A 15,154-nucleotide genomic window follows, 5' to 3' on the forward strand; every position below is an offset into this window, starting at 1 on the left:
ATCTCTTTGCTCCTCTGTGCTGGAAATTGCAAGGCAATTTTCTGACATCACTTTTTACATTTATGATGGGCTGGAGCTGGGCTTCTCTCTCAATAGCTCTAGAAGCACCAGGTTGTGGTTTTTGTCTAGGATTGGGATTGGCTGGTGTGCCCATCCCTGAATCAGTCACAGTGGCCATGAGACACACAAGCCTGAATGCAGAGATGGCTGGGCCTCCAGAAGTGAATTGTACCCCAATTCCTGATGCTAGGATGATAATGCTAGGTAGCAAAAACAGTCAGTTTTCATATTCACCACAGCCTCCCCTCAGAGCTGTGATTCCCTGTGTGAACCCCTTACACCACGGGCCGGTGGCCAAAACCTACAATGTCCACCAGCTTCAGAGGGACCCTGCCTGAGTATGCAGCCCTGCTGAGTTCCTTATGATACTAGGCAAAGACTCCCAAGAACCTGTTTTGGAAGGAAGAAGATTTCAGCTCCTTGCCTCCCAACACGCACCCCGCAGTCTCTTCCAGCTGTAAGCCTAAGAACCTAGAATTTGAGTTTTCTCTTTTGTTTTTATTTTTTTTTTACATTTATTTTTGAGAGACAGAGAGTGAGTGAGTGCGAGCAGGGGAGGGTCAGAGAGAGAGGAAGATACAGAATCCGAAGCAGGCTCGAGGCTCTGAGCTAGCTGTCAGCACAGAGCCCAATGTGGGGCTCAAACCCACGAACTGTGAGATCATGACCTGAGCTGAAGCCGGATACTTAACCGACTGAGCCACCCATGTGCCCCTATATTTTATTTTTTTAATTTTATTCATTTGAGACCGTAAGCACATGAGAGAGAGAGAGTGCAAGCAGGGAGAGAGGGAGAGAGAAAATCCCAAGCAGGCTCCATGCTGTCAGCACAGATTTCGAAGCAGGGGTCAAATTCACAGACCATGAGATCATGACCTGAGCTGAAATCAAGAGCCCCAGGCTTAACCAACTGAGTCGCCCAGGCCCTCCTGTATTTTACTTTTTCTAATGTTTCCTTTTAGTCCCTTGTCCCTTCTTCTCAGCAATCTTCTATTTTAATATTCCTTTACTTTCCCATTTTAATGACTTCCCTGTTCTGTTTCAGTCATTCTCTGCTTGTGTCTTGTTCTCTTTCTTTCTCTCTATTATCAGCATCTATTTACTCAACACCCACAACAGTCAGGCACTGTGAACAGTTACAATGTTGCAAAAACAAAGATGTATTAACTACAATCCCTTCCCTCAAGTTTACAACTTGTTTGCCAGAAAGAGCCTGTCATTCACCATGAGCTTACAGCAAAAGTGCAACATGTAAGTGCAGAGTGATGCTGACGTGCAGGCAGTGCCTTCTCCCCAGGCTGGCCTTGTGCACAGACAGCTTAGCTGAAAGCTTCGGTAACATTAAGAGGGCCTCCAAGCCCCTAGAATATCTTACTCTTCCCGGGGCTTGAAATTCCTCACTTCACCTCTTCACACTCCTGAAAAATTCCTATAACTTGAGAACCAGTAGGGTGCTAGATGCCAGGCATTTGGCATAGATGAGTCCCAAAAGGTTGTTTTCTTCTTAAGATGAGTGGTATCAACTGAAATGCAAGGTGGCAGCTTTGATGTGGTAGAGGATGGATTCTCTAGTAGATTTCCATGTTAGGGAGGCAGGCCTGCATGGGGGCTCCCCCAAAATATCATCGTGTGCCTGTGATGCAAGATAACATGGGTACAGAAGAAGGATGAAGACCCAGAGGGGGAGACAAGCTCCAAATGCTGATTCCATATACTTCATTTCTGAACCAGGGACCACTCAGAATTCTGTCCATCCATTATTCCTTGTTTCATTTTCTTCTTTTGTTCTCTCACTTAACTGCCAGTTGATGGGCAGTAGTTTATATGTAATTTAGAGTTCAGTGACCTAGACAAAGCATTTGGACTTCTGTTGAAGTTTAAAAATTGTTGCAATTCATGTGATCGAGTGCTGGTAATGTCACAGGCTGGTGAATAACTATAAAGAAAGCAAAATCTTCCATTCTATCATGGGCTTCTTGCCCACATAGTGAGATATCACAAGGGCAAGCCAAGTGCAGAAACACCCCATTGGGGAGGGGACAATGGAAAGATTTATTCGTGCTATGGAAATTTTGAGAAACTGAAAAAAATAGCCCCTAGAGAAGGGGGGAATCACACCGTGAGAGAGAAAAAAAAAACTTCACCTTTGAGTGTGAGATTAGTTTACCTTTGTTAAAACACCCATACCATGAACACTATAAATATATCATCCTGATTATTTAAGAGAAAAACTCTAATTTTCAAGTTTGTGCTATTTCTAGCGATTCCAATCTGCTATGCAGGAAGCGTGAGAGTGCTGATAATTAAGGAACACTATGTTAGGCGATGATAACACACCGCCTCTGGATCCTTGCTCACAGTACCTTGTAAATGTGACAAAATCAGATTTGATACTGCTAAAATGTCAGGAATACACGTTAGCAGTCCTCTGATTCCAATACAATTCAGCGATGCTTAAGTTCGCACTGCAATCATTGTGTCAGTGTTTCTTGTCACAGATAATACAAACTGAAGATAATTATTACAAGGAAATATCAAAAAGCCAGAAGGAAAATAATTTACAAATCACTTCTCCCCCCCACAATCCACTTTTTGTCACTGACCTGCATAAATTGAATGACTGGCAGTCATGAAAATGAGGAGGTTTGACTGAACTCTCATAACCTTCAGGATTGTAAAGCATCAGAAAATGAATTCATGATTGTCTTCCCCCATCCACCCACCTACTGATGACCCCTAGCAATCACCCAAGCCCCAGGCTGGTTGCATTTCCAGATGCCTCCTCTCCTCATGTCAATCTCACTAAATCCTATCAAGTTTACCTACTTCTCCAACCAACCCCGGGTTCTGTTTCAGGTCCTCCCCAGCTCTCAAAGTCAGCCCCTGTTTCTGCTCCAAGCCCTCTGTCTGGCTGCCTGAATGAGATATCTAAACCGCAAGTCTGGCAGTGCCCCTGCCCTGCCTAAAAACCCTAAAGTAGCCCCTTTTACCCCTAGGTTCAAGGTCCAGTTCTTTGGAATGCCTCCATGGTCTTTGGTGATCTGCCCCTGCCCATCTCTCCGGCTAGATCCTCCAAATGCCGCTACCTGCACCTTGTACTTTATACCCAAAGCAGGAGAACCAAACCATGCAGGTACATTGTACCCATATACCCCATGCTCTCTGGGGCATGCTTGCATGCCAGCCTCATACCAACTTCACCTGGAGAGCTACACTTATCCTTTAAGGCTGCAGGAGGCATCTCCCCCAGAAAGCCTTCCCCAAGTTCACAGAGATGAATAGATGTGCTTTCTTGGACTCCTCCCTTCCTTCTCTGTCCTAACATCTTGCCTCCCTTTCCTTCAACTTCCATGGTTGGGAGGCCCTCGGAGCGGGGGCTGTATCTCATTCACCTTCCCTATGCCTAGCACAGAACAGCAGAGCAGGGATGTTGTAGGCATTCTGGAATTTGAATCAGAGTAGAGGTTTGTTAAGTTATTGATGAAAATTGTACACATTCAGATTTGGTGGTTGGGGGGGTGGGTACCATTTTATTCAAGCCCTGAAATTCCTGTACTAAAGGAGCAGTAACTGGATGCAAGCATTTATTCAAATATCTCATAAAATCATAAAGTCCTGTATCATATGTTTATTTATATATAGCATACATTATTTTATGTTCTAGAATTTACATAAAAGTATCATTCTTTATATTTTGAGATATATCTTGCTTTTTCACTCAATGCATTTTTTTATATTTATCAATGTGGGTACATTTTCGTTGCTATGGAATACATCAGGAGTTATATGTTCACGACTGTTGTTTTATTACTGGAATATGTGATCAATATGTAGGACTTTTTATTCCTAATAATATAGCCTCCATTAAATTCTGTTTCTATTATTGAAAATGCCACATAGATTTCTTTTTTTTTTGATTTGTACTAGTAGGTATATCTTGCCCATTTCTTTATTTGCAAATACTCTCTCTGACTTTGTGTCTTTAATAAACAACAAAAAGTTTGATTTTATTATTTGTAATACATCAATTATTTTTACTTTTGGTAGATGATTTTAAACTCTTGAATGTCGAGATATTTAGATTTATCTATCACCAGGTAATTTTTTATTGGCTTGATTCTCTGCTTTTAATTTCCTTTCTTGACGTTCTTATCTTCTGGTGAATTAATCAAGGTTTCTTTATTTCCTTTTTTCCTGTGGGTGATTTGGAAACTATGGGCTAATCTTTTTTTTTTTTTTTACTGTATTTACATTTACCTTTAAATTCTTATAATAAAAATATTTATTGATATAATTCTTACATAATTTACCCAGAGTGTACAATTCAATGATTTATAATATATTCACAGAATTGTGCACCCATCACTCCAACCAATTTTAGAACATTTCATCATCACAAAAACAAACCCCATACCCAGTAGCAATCACTCTCCATTTTCCCTGAACTCCTCCCTCTCAGCCCTGGGCAACCCTAATCTAGTCTCTATCTCTATGGATTTGTTCAACCTTGACATTTCTTATAAACGGAATCACACATTATGTGATCTTTTGTAACTGGCTTCTTCTTTCACTAAGTATAATGTTTTGAAGTTGCATTGATGCTATAGCATATATTAGCAGTTCTTCCTTTTTGTTGCTACACAATATTCCGTTGTAAGGATATACCCCATTTTATTTACCCAGTGATCAGTTGATGATCATGGAGATTGTTTCCACTTTGGGGCCATTATGAGTAATGTTTTTATAAACATCCAGTTCCAAGTTATTTGGGGAACATATACCTTTCTCTTGGATATTCTTAGGAAAAAATTTAACCTGTTGAGGAACTGCTAGACTGTTTTCCAAAGTGGCTGCACCACTTTACATTCCCTCTAACAGGGTGTGAGAGCACCAATTTCTCCATATCCTCACATCTGCTACCTGGCTTTCCGATTCTAGTGAGCCTAGGGGGTACGAAGCAGTATCTCAATGTGATTTTGATTCACATCTCCCTGATGGCTCATGTTGTTGACCATCTTTTTAGGTGGTTTTGGCCATTTATATATCCTCTTTGGACACACGTCTAATCAAATCCTTTGCCCATTTTGAATTGGGTTTTTAAAAAATCTTATTATTGAGTTATAGAAATTCTTTATAGGTTCTAGATACAGCCACTGACCTGATATATAACTGGCAAAAATTTTCCTCATTGTCTGTTATCTTTTTTCACCTTCTTGGTGTGTCCTTTGCAACATGGAGTTTTTTAATTTTCATAATTTTCAATTTATTTTTTCATTTGTTGCTTTGTGCTTTTGGTGCCATATAAGAAATTACTGCCTAATCTAAGGTCAGGCAGATTTACAGCCATGCTTCCTTCTGTTTTTTTTTTTTTTTTTTAAGATGCATGCTTAATTGTGCTATCATTTCCTTTATTCTCTTTTTTTGTGAAAAACCTAACACACTTCAAAGTCTCTCTATGTCTCAACTGATTTTTTATTTTATTCCTTTTAGGCTGAGTTTCAAAGTAATTCAAGTCTACTACCTACCAATTTCTTCAACTTTCAATCTTAAGTTCATTCCATTAATATTTTTATCTTAATGTTTCATTTGTTTGTATTAACAGGATTTTGAATTTTTTTTTTACATATCCACTGGCCCTGCTTCATTTTGCCTATTTAATTTCATAAGTTTCTATTTTATTAATAAATGTCATTTCTTTATCTCTTTGAGGATTCCAAATATACTTTTTTAAAAGTAATTTTCACAGTCATCTTTGTTTCATCTGTTGTGGATTTTTGCTCACAATCATCAATCTTTCTTAGCATTACATTTTCCCATGGATCTTAGAATTTTTACTTATAGATTCACCTTGAGTAGGAAGGTTTAGTTTTTTTAACCTCTGTCTCTGAACTCAACTCCTATCCAGAACAATAACACATACTGGTTGCTCACAGTCCTTGTCCAATAATGATATTTTAGATATTTCCAAATATCTCAGAAGCAGATGTCACCTTGGTCTAGGCCACCCCATGTCTGCATCCATGCACCTGCCTTCCACTGGAAATCAGCTTTACATCAGCCATTGCTCCAAGAAGCAGGACCTTATGTATTAGATTTCCTTATCTTTTTTTTTTAATTTGTTAATGATTCTTTATTTTTGAGAGAGAGACAGACAGACAGACAGAGCATGAGCAGGGGAAGGGCCAAAAGACGGAGACAAAGAATCTGAAGCAGGCTCCAGGCTCTGAGCTATCAGCACAGAGCCTGATGTGGGGCTCGAACTCACCAACCATGAGATCATGAGCTGAGCTGAAGTTGGAAGCTCAGCTGACTGAGCCACACAGGCACCCCTTAAAATTCCTTACTTCTAACTGAGAAAGCCAACATTCAGAGACATTAAGAAGCTAACTCAAGATCACACACTGACAAACTGGGAGATTAGGGTTTAAACTTAGTTCTGTGACTCCAAAGCCCAGGCTCTTCCCAGTGTGCTGGGCTGCTCTGAACGATGGCAGCAGGGAGTAATCTTCACATGGGCCCTATGTCCCCAAACAGAGACAACATCCACAGCCACAGGAAACAGAGGCCCACCCTGGGGGTGGCTTTAATTAAATCTCCCTCTGTTTGAGTGTATCAAACTGGTTACCACTCCCTGGAGCAGCTTGATGTGCCCAGGAAGAGCTTTTTAGTTAGAGTGACTTAGAATGACACAAGTTCTAGCCCAAATCTGCCACTTACTTTCAGGGTAAGCTGGAGATATGATATTGTCACAGACTATGAGTCTGGAGTTCTCTCCTGTCCAGCAAGAGAACAGAGGAAAAACTGAATATGAGAGAGGCTAATGCCCAGGAGAAGACAAAAGACCCAAACAGGGGTTTTGTCCCTGTATTTACCGAGCTCACAAGATAGTACTCATTTGGTGAACGTGAAGAAAACAAAATCTTACACAGGTGAATGTGGAGAAAACAATTGGACAGTAATTATTAACTTGTGTGTGTAAAAACCGAAGGGTCTGCGGGGCAAGTGGAGTTTGTGATCAAGGTACATTGGTGTCAGATGGAAAGTAATTTCCTGCAGGTGATATAACAAGTTTCCTGTGATCCCATTACAATATCTCGCTAGCTAACCTCAGGTGCTTTCCTCCATGGTGGCAGCTTTCTGCTCTAAGCTTTTTTCTAACCCATTTTTGTAAGTAGAGCCTGTTTCCCCACATTATATCACATCTCTGAGCCTATGTCCTAGTTGTAAAATAGGGACAGTAATGTTTATCTTCACAGGTCATAGCAAGGATTCTGTGAGCTGAGTCACAGAGTAGGTCTTCAGTGTTGGTGGTTCCTGTTTCCCTTTCTACGGACATGGTCAGCTTTGCTTAGGGGCCTGAGCAGTGCTGGGGGCATACTTTTTCCCTCCTCCTGTCCCTGAAATCTGAAGAAAGCACATGCCAGGAAATCCTGGGCACAGCACATCAGACTTTGACACTCCCCCTTCCATAAGATCTATTTCTCTACTGACTGGGGCTGTGGGCATGAGAATGAGTGGGTAGCAGAGGAAGGCAAGGATTAGTGCCCATGAAGGCTCCCATTCTAGTCCTCATGAGAAAACATTTTCTTTTGATAACCTGGAATAGAACAGAGCCTCTGGGAGGCAATAATTCTGGGTGACAGCTCCAAAGGCTGATCCAGACTATGAAGCAAGTCTCAAGAGAATGCAACTGTTTCAAAGAAAATAAGAGTAAATCAGAGACTTGGGGTTTTTCCTGAATAATGTATTTGAGTTCTAATTTTGGACAGACTTGCACACCAAAATTCCTTAAAATAATACCCATGCCTTGGGTTAGGCAAATATTTCTTAAAAATGACATCAAAACCACAGACCATTCAAGAAAAAAGTTAGCAATTTGGGGGGCCATCAAGATTAAAATCTTCTGATGACACAGTTAAGAGGATCAAAAGAGAAGCCAAATATTGGGAGAAAATATTTGCAAACCACATATTTGGTTTTTTTAAAAACCATGTATCTATAATATATAAAGAACTTTCAAAATTCAATAAGAAAATAAAAACACAATTTTAACAGTGGACAAAAGATTTCAGCAGGCACTTCACCAAAGAAGATATATAAATGGCTGCCAAACACATAAAGAACAACTCAGGATCATTTTTTTTGAAGAGATGCACATTAAAAACACAATGGGGGCACCAACGTGGCTCAGTTGGTTGAATGTCTGACTTAGGCTCAGGTCATGATCTTGCAGTTTGTGAGTCTGAGCTCTGCGTCTCCCTCTCTCTCTGTCCCTCCCTTGCTCACACTCTATATGTCAAAAATAAACAAACATTAAAGTATATTTTTAAAAAACCACAGTAAAATACTGCTGCACACCCATTAACATGGCTAAAATGAAAAATATTCACTATATCAAGAGTTGGCAAGGAAACAATTTTCACACCCCACTGATCGTAATGTAAAATAGAAGAATCACTTAGAAAACAGTTTGGCAATTTCTTAAAAAGTTAAACTTAACACTTATCATGTGATCCCATTGTACTCCTAGGTATTTACTCAGGAGAGAAGAAAGTATGTGGTCATACAAAGACTTGTACTTGAATATTCATTGTACCTTTACTTGTAATAGCCCCAAACTAGAAATGAGCCAAATGCCCCTACACAGGTGAGTGGATAACAAATTGTGGTATATCCATACAATGGAGTCCTACTCAACAATAAAATAGAATTACTATTGATACATGCAACATAGAAGAATCTCAGAAAGAATCTCATCACACATACTGTGTGACGACACTCATATAAAATTCTAGTAAAAGTAAACTAATACATTAAGAGAGAAAAAAGACCAGTGTTTGCCTGGAGATTGGTGGGAAGGATGGAGGGATTACAAAAGAGCATGATGAAAATTTTGAGGTTGGTTGTGGTGCTGCTTTCATGGGTGTGTACACATGGTAGGACTCATCAAATATACCCAGTTTATTGTATGCAAATTATATTTCAGTAAAGCCATTAGGAAGAGAAGGAAGGAGAGGAAGAGAAGACCTTTGTTGATAAGGGCCTCCAGGACACTAGCAAAAATCCCAAAAGGGGAGAATATTTCCTCAAATTTGAAAATTGTTACTGGAATCAAGAACATATAGGGTCTTTCAGGCAGTTTTTATAAGCCGAAGGGAGTTTTTTTTAACTGACCCTTGAGAAGTGTTTATTACATGGGACTCATTCCATACTTGGGAGTCATGGATGGAACTACCATTCAACTCAAGCCTCTCATTTTGTTTGTGGTCCCAGTCATTTTCCTATCACCTTACTGCATACATTATGAGTGTGGCTTAGCACTATCATGACAGTCACCACTGCAAACACTCCTGTCACTTCTCCAACCTGTTCCCCCTCAAGTCCTTGGCCCTGAAATCGTGTCTCTGCCTGACATTCTTGGCCTGCCCCTGCCCTCTTAGCTGCTGGGTGCACTCAGCTTTTTATGCTCTATTCTTTGTCCTCCGGCTCACCACTCCTGCTCACCTGTGTAGATGCATGGCCTCAGCCGTGGACTTCTAGGACTCACACACTGACCAAACCTACCTGGTGCCTCTGCATAGGGGCTGAGAGTAAAACTATAGGGAGGTAGTTCAGATTCTCTTGAGCTGGATTAATTTCTTACCTGTGCATAATACCACAGGTTTCTTCAGCCTAAAGGTGCACCGTTGGCTTCACTATTGGCTGTAAGTATGTCCATGGAAATCTTCCTGATTCCCATTGAGTTGGGACTCCTCTCCTCTAAGATCCCAAGCTTCCCCTTTATTATCCCACTTAGTTTTTGTTTGTTTGTTTGTTTGGTATTTTCTTGCTTTTCCCCATCCATATCCTGTTCCCAATGTGGGAAGTTCTGGAGACAGGAATCTCTTCTTAGACATCTCATTACCCTCAGCATGAAGCACACATCCAGCCACACAGGAGACAGACAGACAAACAGCTGATTTCGTTTGGACAGTGCTATCAGCAGGGCCTGAGTTTGTAGGTCTTGGGGATCATCTGTATTTGCTTCAGCTTCTGTTACAAATGCGGTTCCTTGACTTCCCATTTTATCAGTGTGGTTTGGAAAGAAGCATTAACCTTCTTCTCTGATAACTGTATAGATTGCCTAAGCTTTAAAGACATATAAACACTAAAGAAGAATCAATTTATTCTTCCCAGATGAACTCTAACCTGCTTTCCAAATATATTACATTTCTCAGTCCTATTCAGCAATCAGAAAGCTTTGTTGCATTTCTTAAAAAGATAGATGGCCAAGATTTGCATCCCAAATCTCTGGCCAATCTACTTCCCACTTGTATCTGCTAAGTCCTCCAAACAGAATAACATGACCACTACTCTCCTGCCTGGGGAGTGGGCTAGAAAGTGAGAAACATCTAGCATCCCTCCTATCCCTCTGGTTTCAGTCCTGTATCAGAGGCCCAAGCAACTGTCCTGTTCTTGCCCCAGTTTGCCTCCCTGGTTGCTGCTGGGGTAATGCCCACTGAGCAGGAGGTCTCACACCCTTCTGACCACAGCACACCTACGAGGAAGACAATAGATGTTGACCATCTTTCCTCCTTCCATTTCTGCCCCTAACCCCTTTATCCCAGCCACATCCCTGTGGAACAAGGTGATGGTTCATTACCAGCTTGTTATTGACTGGTTCTTGTCCCAGACCTGAAGGCAATGGAGTTAGGAGCATAATTACAAGTACACAGTGGACAGGGACCAAGAGGGAAATCTAAATGGCAGCCTGGCCCCACATTTCTGTCCTATATTTGCCCTCTAGACCAAATTCCCTGCAGCAGTAACACAACAAGAAAGCAATGCTGACCATGAAGATGGGGTAGCCCTGATACTGAATCCCAAAGAGCAGTGACACATGTCTGGGATGTCAGGGTCCGGGGACTGGACAGGTGTAGACCATGGAATGTGCTTCTATCACCTGAAGGATGCTGACCCCAGTGATAAGAGAGGAGGGACCCTTTCCAGCAAAGTCTGAGGTGAAGACATCTGACCACCCAGCAGCACCAGCAGGCCGACCTCAGCTTCCTGAGGCACAGAGAGACCTGAGATGCTGGCCCACTCATTGCTGGCAGACTGAGAGAAAAACACAGCCCTTCATTTCTTCCTGCTTCTTGCCCTCCAGTCCTCCAACCCCCTGTTGTCTGAGACCCTCAGCCTGATCTGAACATGTGCTAGAGGAAGCCATACCCACTGGCATAGCATGGAATGAATGATTTCAAGTCAAGTGGTGGAACGTGAAGAGAGACCAGAGAGCTAGACCTCTTCCTAATGCGGAATCTTGACTGAAAGAAATAGAAGAAAAAGAAAAACCTCATAGAATTGTACAAAACTCTGGATTTAGAGAATATTAAAAAGCTTGACAAATTTTTTGAAATTCAACATTGAACAATGCAGTTGTAAGGGCTCCTCGATGGCTCAGTCGGTTAAATGTCTGACTTCGACCCAGGTCATGATCTGACCGTTCGTGGGTTTGAGCCCGGGTTGGGCTCTGTGCTGACAGCTCGGAGCCTGGAGCCTGGATTCTGTGTCTCTTTCTGTCTCTCTGGCCCTCCCCCTCTCACACTCTGTTTCTCTCTTTCTCAAAAATAAACATTAAAAAAAAAAAATAAGGGGCGCCTGGGTGGCTCAGTCGGTTAAGCCTCCGGCTTCGGCTCAGGTCAGATCTCACGTTTGTGGGTTCGAGCCCCGCGTCAGGCTCTGTGCTGACAGCTAGCTCAGAGCCTGGAGCCTGCTTCCGGTTCTGTGTCTCCTTCTCTCTCTGCCCCTCCCCCTCTCATGCTTTGTCTCTCTCTGTATCAAAAATAAATAAAACATTAAAAAAAATTTTTTTAAATAAGAAAAATGCAGTTGCAGAACTAAAAAATAGAATTCAATTGAACATGGAATTCATAATCAAGTCAAAGACCTATCTTACTATGGAAGGGCAAAAAAAAAAATAATAATGAAAAGAACAGAAGACATGGAGAGTAGATCCAGAACAAAGATGCAAAATGCAGAGGTGCAGGAGGTGGCAATGAACAGACCTACGAAAAGCATGCATGTAAAAAAAAAAAAAAAAAAAAAAAAAAAAGATGGGAGGACTGTTTTGTGTTGAAAAAGATATACATTTTTACATTGAAAAAACCACATATAGTGTCAGGCAGAAATAGTAAAGAATCAGGCACACACCTGATAGAATTCCTGAACTCAGGACAAAGAGATTTGCTTAAACGCTCCCAAACACAGTGAGAAGGGGAGTTTCAGAGGCAGGAGAATCAGAGCAGCAACAGATTTCTCATCTGCAACTTTGGACGCCAGAAGATAGTGGCATAATATATATTTAGTTTTTCAAGAAAATTATGTGATCCAAGAATCTTAGACAATCCAATAAAACATTCACATGGGCAAAGAAAGGTTTTTTTTTTTTTTTCAATTTAGGGAGACTTAAAAGGTATGCTACCCAAGCATATTTCTAAGTAAGATACTTTACGGAGAACTCTAATTTTAAATTATTGGAATAAAAAATCTCAAGGTAGGATGAAATATTCAAAGAGTAGGAGTCAGTCAAAACAATTTTATTGTCTATTTTGTTCTAGGGTAGAGTGGTAACAAGACAGAACCTTCCAGAAGCTCCTATTCAGAAATTCAGTGTTGTCAAGATTTAGTGGGGTACCGAGGAAGAGAGGGACAGGGACCTTAGTGCTGTTTTGGCAGAGCTGGAGACAACTTTTGATTTGAGAAAAGACTATAAGGACGAGGCAACTTCGCCTACTTAGAGAAGAGCTCTCTGAGGAGAAGATACAGTCTCTGAGAAGCAAAGAAGCATGTTGGGTCCCTTCATGCAGAAAGAAAACCACTGCGGCTGGGTGTGGGGAAGATGGGTGGGAGGAGGCACTCTGGCAGAGACTGCCCTCAGCTCACTAAAATCTGGTTCTTGCTCTTAGACTACCTTTGCAGCCTGCCAGGAAATGGGGAGTGGCCATCAGAGTTCCAGCCAGAGCAATGTGTACAGAAGTGATATTCAATTCTGCCCCCTAAAAACCACCAAAATGTACTCCTCTATCCTTGTTTTTCCTTTCTAGCTGTTAGAATGGAAATGGGCCAAAGGGTAACTTTGAAAGAGAGCCACGTGTTGAAGATGAGGACAACCTAGATCTCTGAAAGGTTGTATGTAGAACTTCACCAACCTCAGTGCTGGTGTGTGAGCGAGAAACCACAAACTGCACCGTTTGAGCCATTGTTGAGTATTAGGTAAATGAATGTTAGAGCAGGCGGCAAACCCTGACCACCACAGGTAGGCAGGATCTTAAGGGACCATAGTACAGAGTTTGAATTTCTTTCCCATTGTAATGGAAAGGGCTGGGGTGTGATGGGAATGCGAAGTGTGGGGGTGGGTGGGAGGTCAGGAAGGAAATGACCTAATCAGATTTATATTCTAGAATCTAGGGACAGGGCTCCTGATCTTTCAGGGGGCCACTGCCATAGTCTTAGAAAACGTCACTGTGAGGGGCACCTGGGTGGCTCAGTTGGTTAAGCGTCCAACTTCAGCTCACATCATGATCTCACAGTTTGTGAGTTTGGGCCCTATGTTGGGCTCTGCGCAGACAGTTCAGAGCCTGGATCCTGCTTCAGATTCTGTGTCCCCCCCCTCTGTCTGCCCCTCCCCTACCAGTGCTCAGTCTCTCTCTCTCAAACATTAAGAAAAACTAAAAAAAAAAAAAAAAAAAAAAGAAAGAAAGAAAGAAAGAAAACATCATGTGGCTCAGAGCAGAGCTCTAGAAAATGACAGGCCATGAAGCAACTGCATTTGGAGACATTTTGGAAATAGAGCTGATGTTTTAGATATAGGATATGTGAAAAAGGGGAAGAAAGGATGATTCACGAATTTGAGGTAATTTACTGAAGTATAGACAACCGCAATAGGAAAATTAAGATTTGTTTGTTCTTGTTAAATCTGAGATGTTTATTAGGCATCCAAGGGAGATGAAAGAGTGCCACTGAGGTTGGAGAAAAGCCTGACTAGTACAGGTTCCCAGGAGCTTGGCAGGATTTTTCCAGTAATGTTTGGTTGCTGGGGTGTAAGTGGGGAATAAGCAAGTAGCTGATTTTAAATAGTTCAGGGCTTTTCTAGTCAGATGATTAAGCAGGTATGAATTATTTTCCTAGGGCTGCTGTAACACATTGGTGGCTTACAACCACAGAGATTTTGGAGCGCCTGTGTGTGCTCATCGGTTAAGCACCTGACCTCGGCTCAGGTCATGATCTCATGGTTCAGGAGTTAAAGCCCTGCATTGGGCTCTGTTCTGACAGCTCAGATCCTGGAGTCCACTTTGGATTCTGTGGCTCCCTCTCTCTCTGCCCTTCCCCTACTCACACACACACACTCTCTCAAAAATATATAAAACATAGAAAATGTAAAAAATTTAAAAAAAGACAACAGAGATTTATTCTCTTACAGTTCCAGGGGCCAGAAGTCTAAAATCAATGTGTCAGCAGAGTTGTACATTTTTGGAGACTAGAGTAGAATTCACGCTATGCCCCTCTACTAGTTGCAGGTGGCTGTCAGCAATCTTTGGCAATCCTTGGTTTATAAACACACCACTCCAATCTCTGCCTCCGTCTTCTCCTCTTTGGGTCTCTGGGTCTGTTTCCCCTTCCTTGTCTTTTCTTCTAAGTGCTTGTCCTTGGATTTAGGGCTCATCCTCAAACAGAATGATCTCATCTCAAGATCTTCAACTTAACATCTGCAGATTCATTTTTCCAAAAAACTTCCAAATAAGTTCCAGACTCCACGTGGGCATACCTTTGGGGAGGGGTCACTCTTCACCTCATTACAAGGAGCAGGAGTTAGGGGTGCAGGGGAGCAAGTGAGTTAAAAGGATTTGCAAGGAAGCTATAGCTTCCAAGCTGGATGAGGAGGGAGAAGAGAACATGAGAAGGTCATGAAGAGGAAAGAGTGGTGAGATCAGATTGAAGAGTGACTGAGCAGGAGAACCAGAGCAAGGGCTGAAGGGAAAGATGACGTCACAATTGCTGACGGAGCTTACTTATGGATGGTGACACATCTGAGTCAGTGACTGAAGGGACATCT

The sequence above is a fragment of the Suricata suricatta genome, chromosome 5 (assembly GCF_006229205.1).
Source record: "Suricata suricatta isolate VVHF042 chromosome 5, meerkat_22Aug2017_6uvM2_HiC, whole genome shotgun sequence".
In the NCBI taxonomy this organism is placed as follows: domain Eukaryota; kingdom Metazoa; phylum Chordata; class Mammalia; order Carnivora; family Herpestidae; genus Suricata; species Suricata suricatta.